Here is a 12,189-nt window from a genome sequence, read left to right on the forward strand (position 1 = left end):
GGCTCCGGCTGCAGCTCTGTACTTGAAGCAATAAGCTTTTTGGTTATCAGTATCTGTGCTGAAACTTAGCTCTCCAAATCCTTCTTGAAAAATGAGCAAGTAAGGGCTCACGATCTTGCATGAGTACTAAAAGCTTAAATATATAGCTAGAGGCTGAGTACTAAAAACTTACGTACCTAGCTAGAGACCCTGAGTACTAAAAGCTTAAGTACCTAGCTAGAGAGGCTGAGTACTAAAAACTTAAGTACCTAGCTAGAGAGCCTGAGTACTAAAAGCTTAAGTACCCAGCTAGAGAGGCTGAGTACTAAAAGCTTAAGTACCTAGCTAGAGAGCCTGAGTACTAAAAGCTGAGTACCTAGCTAGAGAGGCTGAGTACTAAAAGCTTAAGTACCTAGCTAGGGACTGAGGAGCATTAGCTTACACAGCTCACTTTTTCTGTCATTTTGCTTATGGGCAGCGTGATGATAAAATCCTGAGTCTTTTATTTGCCACTGGTATGACCTTGGGCAAGGTCCTTTGCCTTTTACGCCTCATATTTTATCAATGAAAAGAGGCAAACAATACCTTCTATCAGTGCCAGGGAAAATTAATTGACATGGTATATATAAAACACATAATTCTTAAAAATATGTGTGTTGCTTTTTGTGTATACTCCACTCTTTAATCAGATATATAAATAAAAATATTCAAACATTTGTTTAAAAGTATATTTTATACATGATCAGATGTTAAGTAAAAGTTGTGTTGTTCATTGTTCATATTAATATTTTCGGGACACTTTTCAAATGAATTAGCCTGGTGCAATCAAAATTCCATTTTCATTCTCATTTTTTTTTTTCTGAATATTTTTCTTTCTCACTTGGAGGTGAAAATAGATCATTGAATTCTATCACAGCCTGATTTTTCTTCACCTTTGAAGTTCGCTTCCGAGGTTTCTTTTGGAAATAGAGATTCTGCAAAGGGCAGTTTTATTACTCATCTTGGGTAAGCAAGGATTAGGGAGATAATCAAAGGTCACGGTTAAAGCAGTGCTGAATTACTTTTTCAGACCCTGAGAACACAAGCAAACAAGTTCTTACCAACGTGTCTGTGGAATCAGACTTCCTGCAAGAAAAATTGTCCTGTCTGCTTTTTGGCTTCATATCTCAGCTCCTTTTACAACTGAAAGAGAGGAAGTCTGCGCCTGCTAGTATGAAAATTGTTTGCAGTTTTACAAGAGGCACTTTGTCTTACTTTGTCTCATTCATCAGACAAGTCATATTTTTCCCCAAATTCTATAAAGTAGATTGGGGTGTTGATTTAGTAATCCTGAGTACCACTGGGCCAACAGTTGAAAGTCCTTAAAGTCGAGCCCTGATTTTCACCCTTTTTCCTGTTTTGTGTCTTATGACTTCCCATTAGAACCAAGTGACAACTTGGAAGGAACTCATGAAGTAACTGCCTGCTTGTTGCTTGTTTTCAAAAGCCTCTAAACTTATTTATTCTATACAGACCCCAAATGAATATCATAAATTAGTTAAATAGCACTCTGATATCCCTATATATTTTGTCATTGTTATAAAAAATTCAAGGAAAATAACAACAGCCTAGTATATCCTTTTATTCACACCCATAGTTTTCCCTTCCAATTGGGAAGTCTTTGTTTATAGCCCTGTGTACAACAGAATTATTGCAGTGAGAGAGAAGGAACCAGCTTGGAACGATCCTCTTCAGCAGGTAGCACTGGACGACTCGAAAAAGACTGCCTCAGAGAGAGGTAGCTACAGCTGCAGATTGTCATATAAAAGACTTTCAGTTGGTTAAGCAGCTCTGAAGAGGCAAAATTCTGTTGTCCAGTTTCATTTGGCCCTGAATCTGATCACAGAGCCTGCGATTCATGACACAGCTGCCTAGCAGGTGCTTAGAAAGCCGCAGTTCTTTATACGAATCTAGACAACAGGTCATTATAAACTGTAACTTTAGTTTTGGAAAACACAATGTACTTGGTTGGATGAAAAGTGTACTTTCACGTTTTCCTTTCTTCTTTTTTCAAACTTGAGATCCTTTTTGTTTTCTCTGAGATTTTGGAGTGATGAAAGCAAGGAGATAGGCTGTATTTTTTGTGTGTGACATAAAGATTTTCACATTTTGAAACAAAAGGGAGAATTTTTATCCTAGGAAAGGCAAAATATGCATCATTAGAATTGGCATTCCATTGGGTGGGCTTTAGAACGAATAATATTGTTATTCTTTATCTAAATTTCTATTTGTTATTCAATCATAGAGTATTAATATTTTTAGAGAATATTTTGCACATTACTTTGTTCAATTATTTCAATGCTGCCAGGTATTTTATTCTCTCTTAATAAACGTGAATAGTAAGGCTCAGAGAACTATAAGAAATTGGCAAAGTTCACACATCTAATTAGTACTTAAACCCAGATTTGACATCAGGTCTGCTAGAATGATAGATTTGTTCCAGACTCTAGAAAGCTAGATTTGCTATGCCATGGGTTTGGGCATGCACACAAGAGGGCAACACATTGGCATATAAGATTCCCATGCACATCACCTTGAGGACAATGGTCTTTTCACTGATGATGTGTCCATAAGGCCTAGCTATGTGTCTGGTCCACAGTAGGTGCTGTGGAATGAACGAATGTTTGCTGAGAAATTAGTGAATGAATGAATACATACAAAGATTTCAAAGCAGGAAACAGCACAGCATAATTGCAAATCATCCCTGATGCAGCCATTTACTTTCTACTCAATTATTTTCTTAAAGTTTTCATTAGGCAGGTGGAATGTTTCAGTGATCTTTGCACAGTGTGGTGACTAGAGTTAATAATATATTGTATTTCAAAATTGCTAGAAGTGTAGATTTTAAATGTTCTCACCACAAAAAAGTGACAAGTAGATGTGATAATGGATATGTTAGTTAAATGGATTTAATCATTTCATAATGTATACACATATCAAAACATCACATTATATACCACAAATATATACTATCTTACGTCAATTACAAATAAAATTTAGAAAAGAAATAACAATTTTTAAAAATCAGTCTTTCCTTATTGTATAACTTTCGGTTGTAACAGTATTCTGACATTTCATAAACTTCTAAGGAATGTGATAATAGATACCAATAACCAAGATAAAAATTGGTTTATAATAGAACAGATGAATTGCTACATATAATCATATTTGTAGTTCAATATAGAGCTTGCCCCCAGAGTTGGATTATTTCATTTCATAGAGAGCCGGAACTGGGAGGTAATAAAGGAGAATAAGCGGTTAGAAGAAGGTTGAGAAAGTCCTTAGGATGTGGGGTATATTTGTGTTATTTCCATTGTTTATAAGTAGAAGACATTTGCCAAGTAATTAAGTTACTTAGTAGTGTATGTGTTGAGTCTTTTTCTTACGTTATATGGCAACTCTTTGGTTATGTCAGATGAGAGAACTAAAGGGATTAAAGCCAAACTGAAGACCCCAAATCGGGGAGAGGTGGATACTGACATGCCGATCTGAGGTATCTTAATTGATGAGACCTGATCCTGAAAACTAAACTGAAGTGTGAGAAGGAGTGTGCAGTATCCCCAAAGGTCTAGAACACTGGTAAATGGAGATCCTGCACATCCTTATAAGAGCAGTCAGGACATTAACCATTAACGTACATTTTCATGCACAGCACATTTCTTATCAAACTCTGAAGAAACTCTTCATTCTACCTGGTGAAATTCAGAAACTTCTGTGCCATGAAAGTGCAACATCATAGCAAAGTATGAAATGAACAAAAAGAGAAACAGCCTTTTGCAAAGATCTATACATGCTGTAATAATGAAATATATCATATCTATTAAATCACTATTTATGTCATATAATACTAGCAGTGTGGGGTGAGGAGTATGGATTAGCTAAGGTAACTATCCCATGGTTGTGTTTCATCTCATTGAGTAAAGAAATTTAAAACAAATAACATGAACATTAGAGGAGGCTCAGGCTGTTGCTATGGATACAGGTCATAATGCAAAGTGGACAAATATCCTTGGTAGAAAGTGTTGAATGTTCACTCTTACACAGAACATTTTTAAATAAATTAATATATTCTCTTAATTTTTTTTTAGAGATTACAAAAGGCTGATGATGTCTTTTTTTGAAAATAACTAGAAACTACTCTCAATGTTTTACCCACAAAATAGCTCAGGGACTCTGATACCACTATAGCATTAATACCTTATAAGAATTAAGTTAATAGAAGTAAAGTTTGGACATTAATATATGAAAATATATTTAGAATTTTCTATAAATAAATAATTTTAGATGATTTTCTATAATATAAATAATTTAATACATATAGTGGAAGACAAGAAAATACTGTATACTGATACTAAATACTGATACTGACAAATATGTACATAATACCATTACATATCATTCCATTTTCTATTCTTCCCTTAATGGGAATTATTCAGAACTGCTTTTTATTTTTCACTGATTGGTTTGTGGTTTGATTTGCATGGAACATTTGGAAGGAGAATGTGATAAGGAAAATGTTATCCTCATCAAGACAGATGACCTGACGTTGTGATCCAGGTCACAAGTAAGGTGGTATAGTCCAACTGTCTTAGAACATAGTCATCAAGAAGACAAGCAGAGCTCAGCCTCACAGTTGCAATACTTATTTCATGATTTTCACCTATGTATAATCACATATAGAGAGTCTGTATTATTTACTGTTATATAACATGACAGAAATGACAGCCACACCTTTCGCATTTGTCTAAAATCATGGAATCAACTTCGAGAGGTATTGAGTAGAGCCAAATGAAATGAACCTCAATAATGGGCTTGCAGGGTTAGTTCAAGGCAAAACAGAAGGTATTCTAGGCAAGTTTCACTGCACAGTGAAGTGAATTCTAACATATTATACAATATGTATATTTTTTTTAGTTCTTTGAGGACAAAGGGGCAGAAGCTCCGATGAAGAAGTTATAGTAAAGATGATTTTTTTTCAAATTGGTTCTTTCTTGCTTAATCAGGGAAAAATATCATCCATGTTTGCTATTCTTCCAAACTCCACCTTAATGAGGCGAGAGGTAAACAGAAGTCTCTCGAAATTTTGTATTTGCAGTTTACAAAATCGAGTATAGCAAATCAAATTTATTTTCCACCTTTCTGTATATTAATTTATCTTTATATATAGTGTAAAAATATATCAATCACTTAGAGTTACTGTCAATACACAATAGACACAATACATTCTTGTCCAAAGATTTTCATTATAAATACCATCCTTAACCATCGTCACTCAGGAAACATGCTTTTCTCTTATAAAAAAAAGTTAATTTCAGTGCATAGATTTAAATATGCTATACTTGATCATCTATTTGCACTTATTGTTCAGTTTAATAAACTTACCATATAGCGTATTTAAAAATTAAAATATTTTCTAGACATAACCTAAAATATACGACAGTTTTATGTAAGAGAAATTTCATCTAATACTATTATAGTCCTATATGCAGAGATGGATAAATTTAATCAAATATATAAGCATTACAAAACGTAATTTTGGAGTTTGTAGCACAGAGAAGGGAATGAGACAAGAGTTTGGATTTTTCTGTGCCATTTTCTAGCTGAATGACTCCAAATAACTTTACTTTGATCTGTATTATTTCCCCTTTGAAACCATATTAGATTAAATGAGAAAACATAATCAAAGCAACTAGTAATATCTATTATCTAATTGGGACTCACTGTTAGCATCGGCTTTTGTTTGTTGATATACTCATTCTTATATAGAATATCCATCACACACATGAAATTTGACAATACAAGGAATGCTAAATTCTTCATTAAATTTCTACCTTAAGGTAAAAAGCACCAACTGGTAATTTCTACCTGAATCAATATTTCAAAATAATGATTTTCAAAATGTATCATTTCTTCAATTCAAGCTGGTGTTTTTCAATAGTTTTGAGTCATCAACTAGGATGGATTGGTGATTTGAAAATTTCATTCCCACCATAAAATTAAGACAGATGTTTAACTCTTTTCCATTAAATACCAATTTTGAAAATAAGTGTTTGGTATATTAACCATTATAAGTAAGATATATTTTTCTAGCTTTCTCTTTTTTGTTATTATTGTTATGGATTCATGGGGTTTGATTTATTTATATCTTTATCATCTAGAATCATGTTTTCTTATGACACTCAAAGAGTCACGCATTTGTCATTTTCAGTTTCCTCAAGGTAAGTCATGTCCTTTCGACCTGATCCCTTATTTATTGCAAGCTTTCTTGCTTTCTGCAATAGAAAAATATCTGGACTCAACAATGCTACTTACTTATTAGCAGTGAGTACACAATGATTATATCTTTTCTTAGCAGTGAGCTTTATATATGTAACATAATAATGTAAACATGGAGATTTAACTTACCTCAGAATCATGAAATAACTTACTTGTAAGATGACAGAAGGAAAAACAGAGATGTAATATAAATAAAAATACTAATTTATCAAAATGTAAAGTCAATGGAAATTATATATATTATACATATATAAATATGTATATATTTGTTTAATAAGGTAACTCTGAACTAAGCATATTATTATTATTATTTCAAATATGAAGGTTTATTCAATAGAAACAACTAAACAAATGAGTTTAGAATTCCTTTTTTTCTCATGGTTATACATCAGTAGCATCTCCTATATTTCAGGAAATTTTAATTGGTAACTATTGCCACATACTAATCTGATTAAATTAAAATCATAATATGCAATCAAAAATACTACCAAAATAAAGACTTTGAATTTCTTCAAACAATGAAAACCAACTAACACAAAATGTCAAACTAATAGAATTTATTATGAATTATTTATTGTGGAAAATAATTCAAATTGGGGTAAAAGATTTTTGACTTTCATTGACTCTTCCTCAGTATCTATTATTCCATAGCAGGAAGCTGATTCCCACAATTAAGCTTTTTGACAATTACGTGGAATATACGTATATTTTTAAGGAGATAAAATTCATAAGCAGAACATCAGATTTTTCTTCTGCTACAGAAACCTATAACCAGTCTGTTAAAGAATGAGAACTATTAGAGCACTTGATTTCCTGGGAAAAATAAACTACATCACATCCCTTCTCTACGTTCAAATGCTAACTATACTTTATTACTCCACGGGGTCTACTTCACTGGGAAAGGCTAATGCTTCTGAAGAAGCTGCTCCCTCTGTAGTTAAAATTTATGTATGAAGAGACGATGTGTGGTACTTGAGGTAAATTCCTGTCAATTATACTCATTGCTATATTCCCCTCACCTGTGTAAACTTATGAACTTAGAACTAAGTCAAACGTACTCATATTTACCATTTCATGGCACTGAACTAATACCCATCCCCTGGTGCAGGAAGGATTGTGTCGCCCCTTAGCTGCATTTCCAGCAGCCATTTAGAGCACATAATGGAATAGTCAATGTGGGAAATCCCCCAAACAAATAAGATGTGCCCCTGTGCTCTCCGAGCTGGGGTTTCACTGGAAATGAAGGCATGAATAACCACAACCCAAGTTAGATGCAACAGGCGCTTTGATGAAAACGTAAATGAGTGCTGTGTTAATACTACAAAAAAGGAACAGACACTTACTCTGGGGAATGGAAAGTTAAGAAATTTTACTGAAGGCTTCCAAGTGAGGCTTCCCAGAAAGGGTATCTTAATTGAGTTTCCAATAATACATAAAATTGTCTTGTTAGCTGAACATGGAATACATTTACAAGTTTTAAAATGATGTGTGTCTTTGTCATGTAGAAATGGATTAGGTGTTCTGAGAAGTTGTTCATAGTGTAACATACACCAAGGGCTTACTTAAGTAGTTGCTGTATCAGGTAAAAGCCTTAATTTTGTTCTGCTATTGATTCTCTGGTTCTGCACATCAACCACCCTTTTATTATGCTTTCCTATTTCTTGTATATGGTTCTCATTTTATATAATTCTCACTACCAATAGGTTCTGATAATGATACGATTTTCACTGAAAATATCATTAAAAGAATGACTGCCTAATTTGTACACAAATAATACCTGTTTCTATAGGTAACCTGATAAGTCCCTCTAGATGTTAGTAAATGCTTCCAAAACCCTAGTTGAATGTTCTGATAATGTTAAACACTTTTTTACGTAGTTTATATAAGCCTCTTTTCATTTGTCTTTTAGAAATCTCAGTAAGTGGCTAGTGATGTGTCTTAGTGATTAACATATTGTGCTTCTAGTAGTAGCGACTTTTTTTAAAATAAAAAGATAGCATTGCAGAAACGTTTTGCTCACCCTGTTACCACTATTAGGAGAGATGAACTGCTACTACAGTAAGCACAAGCCTTCTAAGCAATAATGACAAAAACCATAGTAAAATCAATATTCCATAAATGTAGTTGGTTTGATAATTGGTCAGGAGCAGCCTACCTTTTAATTATTTAATATAAAAATCTAATCGTGATTGGTTTCTTACCCAAATGTATTCAGCTTTTTCCTTTTGGGTACAAAAATTCTCCTTCCCCTGGATTTTTATTTGTTGGCTTTTAGTAGCTGGAAGATGCCATGTGTCTATCTGGACTAAGTGTCAGGCCATTTAACTGAGGACAAAATTGTTCTGAGCTTGCTCATTCTCTGTGATTGTAACCAGCAATATTTGAGATGGTTGCTTCTCCATATCACTCTATAAAATGCTGAGCCCACTAGCCATGGACAAATAGCCTAATAAGAAATAAGCCTTTGTTATGACAAATTTGTGATTTTTTTTTTTTTTTTTTTTTTGGTCACACATTAGACTCTTCTGACAGATGCAGACATGGACATGAAGAGGAAGATATTTGAGTTTTCAAATCCTGAAGGCTGTGCTATCAGGGTTTCACAATGCAGGAGAAAGCAGATGGGCTTCATTCAGTCCATTCACTTCAACCTCAGGTGTCCTGATGAGTGCTCCTAATTTCACTTCCTGACTTCACTCTTGCTTTGACATAATCCAGACTGAATGCAGCCTACAGTCAGGTTTATATTGGTTCATGTGATATTGGTCATAACAGCATGGTTGTGGTTATATTTGTTTGTTTTCTTAAGTTATTGGCAAATAAAGAAAATCTAGATTTAAGGTGTGTGTTTATGATGTGTGTATGTGTGTGTGCACACATGTGTCATACATATATATGCAAGTATATTCCATCGCTTAAGAATCAGGAAGTGTGTTACATTTGGCCAGCATCCACCCTTGGCAAAAATCTGCAGAGTCAAGTTTTCCCATGCCACTCAATATTGTTCCCCTGACAGTGATGCTGAGCACTGGTTGCCATTCACCACCTTACTTGATCTGCTGATTTTCTTGCAGAGTCAAGAGGACAGTGAAATGTTTCTTGCACTAATTTCTCTACACAAAGTAGGAAAATAAAGAAGGGATCAGGAAGGTCCCTCATTTTAAGAAAAATATGAGGATCTATGTTTCTTTGTGGAAGTAAGGACAATTTTCTGTGTCTGGACTACTTGACTCATTTTTTGTTGTAAGTCCAGTACATATTAAAGGTATCAAACTTATTTTATTTGGTTTCTAATATTGATTTGCAGATAATCTAGAGTAATTCCAACTCACCAATTTGGTATATATTACATTCAAAGTAGAACTGATTTCACTTCAAACCAAAATAAAATACCAGCATAAACCATACAATATCTGTAACAGAAATATCAGTGAAACCAAATTATATTATTGTGTTACATCTCACAATACATAGGCAGCAGACAGTAGTGGCTAAGAGTAAGGATAATTAAACTAAATAACCTGAGTTTGAATTTTGGCTCTGCTACCTGTTAGCTTTGTGACTTAGGGAAGTTTCTTAGCCACTCTGTTCCTGGAACCCCAGCTACAAGAGAGGATAAAATAGTGCCTATTTCAGAGGTTGTGCTGTGTAGATTAAATTGGTTAATAGTAGTAAAGAACTTAAAACAATGCTTGCGGAATAATAAGTACTTCATACATATTTATCAAATAAAAAATCCCATTTTTATGGTTTGGGATGAATCATTCTTTTGTCTGAAATTTCTATAGCAACTTTTCTTTTGCCAAATACTCTTAGCTCTAGTATTCAGTCCACCACCTTTAACTGCAGTTGTTTATGAATCTGCAGCCTCGGGAAAAAAAAGACCCTGTTGGTTTCTTCAGTTTTTTTTTTCTTTATACCTCGGGCAACGTCAGTAGCAAAACAGAGAATTAAGGAGTGTTTGTTGAACAGAACTGCCAAGAAGGTACGCCAATTGGACCATTACATGCCAATGAGAGTTAGCTAATAGATGCCACCCAGTTAGGTCAATTTTCCCCAAAGAACTGAAGAGCAAGCGAAAATGATAATGCCTCAAAATGTTGAGAATATGCAAAAACTGTCACTGAGTTTTCCAACAATAAATTTTGTAGACCTTAGAGATTATTGACCAAATTGCTTTCATTTTGATTATCAGAAAATTCATAAAGATTTGAGGATCCAAAAAGTCAATTATAATATTAGTTCCATCAACAATTTGCCATGCCTCTAAAACACACACACACACAAACACACAAATGTACACACACACACACAAGGATTTAATTTTGCTTGTTAGTTTTACCAGCACACAAAATGAAGGACATAATAGCAACAATTATAACAGGTACGTAGTTAATTGCTGCCTGTAAAGTATTCGTAAACACAAAGTACCATATAAATTCTTAATAATAGTAATTAGTAAAGATGAGTGATTTTTAAAGAAAAATCTATTCAGCTTGGCTTATTTCTGGCATTTTAAACTCATAAAATTTCTTTACAGTTTCTATTGGCTCAACAAGTGACAATGCACAAAACAAATCACAAGCAGTCAAGCAATTTAAGAAGGCATCAGTCATTTGCCCATTGGAAGATAATTTTGAAACAATTATCTAGGATCATGCAAATATGTGCAGAATTCTTAACCTGTAAAGTATTTATTGAGAATATTATAAGATTCACTTAAATTGGGTTCACTAGCTACCTGGTTAGCAGGTTAGGCAAAAAAAAAAAAAAAAAAATAGAGTGTTTTATTTAGCAAAAAAGTATCATTCTACAAATACAGTGAACCACCACAGAAGTCACACACATCGAAAACTATAATAGAAGTTTACACATCAAAACTAGTCATTGGAGACCTTCTGCACAGGAATCCTGTGAACTATGTGGGTGCAGTTATAATGTCAAAGGGGAAAATGGGAGGTGATATGGATGGCTCAAGTTAAAATGCTTTCTATAATAGAAGAAGTAATTCAGAAGTCTTAAATTAGACTTAGAAATTTTAAAGACTCTAATAAATCTGATATTTGGCATTTTAACTGCCACTCCTAACTTGTTGGAATCTGCCAACATCAAAGGTGCTGAATCAGAAGAAAAAATTTTTAGACTCAAACCCTGTTACTGTCATTTGCTTGTAGCACGGCCTTTAGCAAAATACATGTCTTATTTTTGCCTCATCAATTCTATCATCTGTAAAATGAAAAGAATAATAAACCTGTATTAGTGTGATATGTTGGTACCAAATTAAATAAAATTTGATTAAAGTATTCTGCAAAATAGTTAAGATCTCAAGGTGTATACAAATATGTGTGTGCATGCATGTTGATCAATTTATTGGTAAATACATGTTGAATAGAAGAGGACTGAAGGCAAGTTTTTGTCTTTCCAGTAAACTTCTAGAGACAAACTTTCAGTTTGGCATTGATGATGCAGCAAGAGTAACTTAACTGTATCATTTAAGCTGGTTTGAATAGTTTTATTGGTATTTGGCTTTATACATTTCCCCCACACTCCCCACCACCCCTGCAAATTAGGTTACTACATAAAAACTAATGAATTAGCTCTCTAGTTTAGGAAAAATATGAATAAATTAAAAGTTGTTTAAGCGTAATATTCACTTTCCACCTGTTCCGTTAGTTTCCAGATTGAAACTACCACAAATGCTCATTTCTTCAATCAAATTTGTCAGAGGCTCAAACAATATGTTTTGTATTTTTAATATAGAAGAGGGGTAAGAGTATAGAATTTGGAGTGAGAAGGCATTTTCTGAATCCAATTTCCTCCACTTTCTGGTATATGACTTTGAGCAAATTTCTTCAGTTCTTGGAGCTTCAGTTTACTCACATAAATACAAGTGAT

General features: G+C 33.7%; 1 long non-coding RNA gene across 1 annotated transcript in view; it reads right to left on the reverse strand.

Annotated features, from left to right (window-relative positions):
• Positions 1 to 1,557: 1,557 nt before the first annotated feature.
• The window catches only part of LOC139357471 (uncharacterized), a 109,216-nt gene continuing 98,584 nt past the window's right edge, over positions 1,558 to 12,189 (reverse strand). The window contains exon 4 of the long non-coding RNA XR_011610672.1: positions 1,558 to 2,153. This is a non-coding gene — a long non-coding RNA (uncharacterized lncRNA). The remainder of the gene's footprint in view (positions 2,154 to 12,189) is intronic.

The sequence above is a fragment of the Macaca nemestrina genome, chromosome 12 (genome assembly GCF_043159975.1).
Source record: "Macaca nemestrina isolate mMacNem1 chromosome 12, mMacNem.hap1, whole genome shotgun sequence".
NCBI lineage: Eukaryota > Metazoa > Chordata > Mammalia > Primates > Cercopithecidae > Macaca > Macaca nemestrina.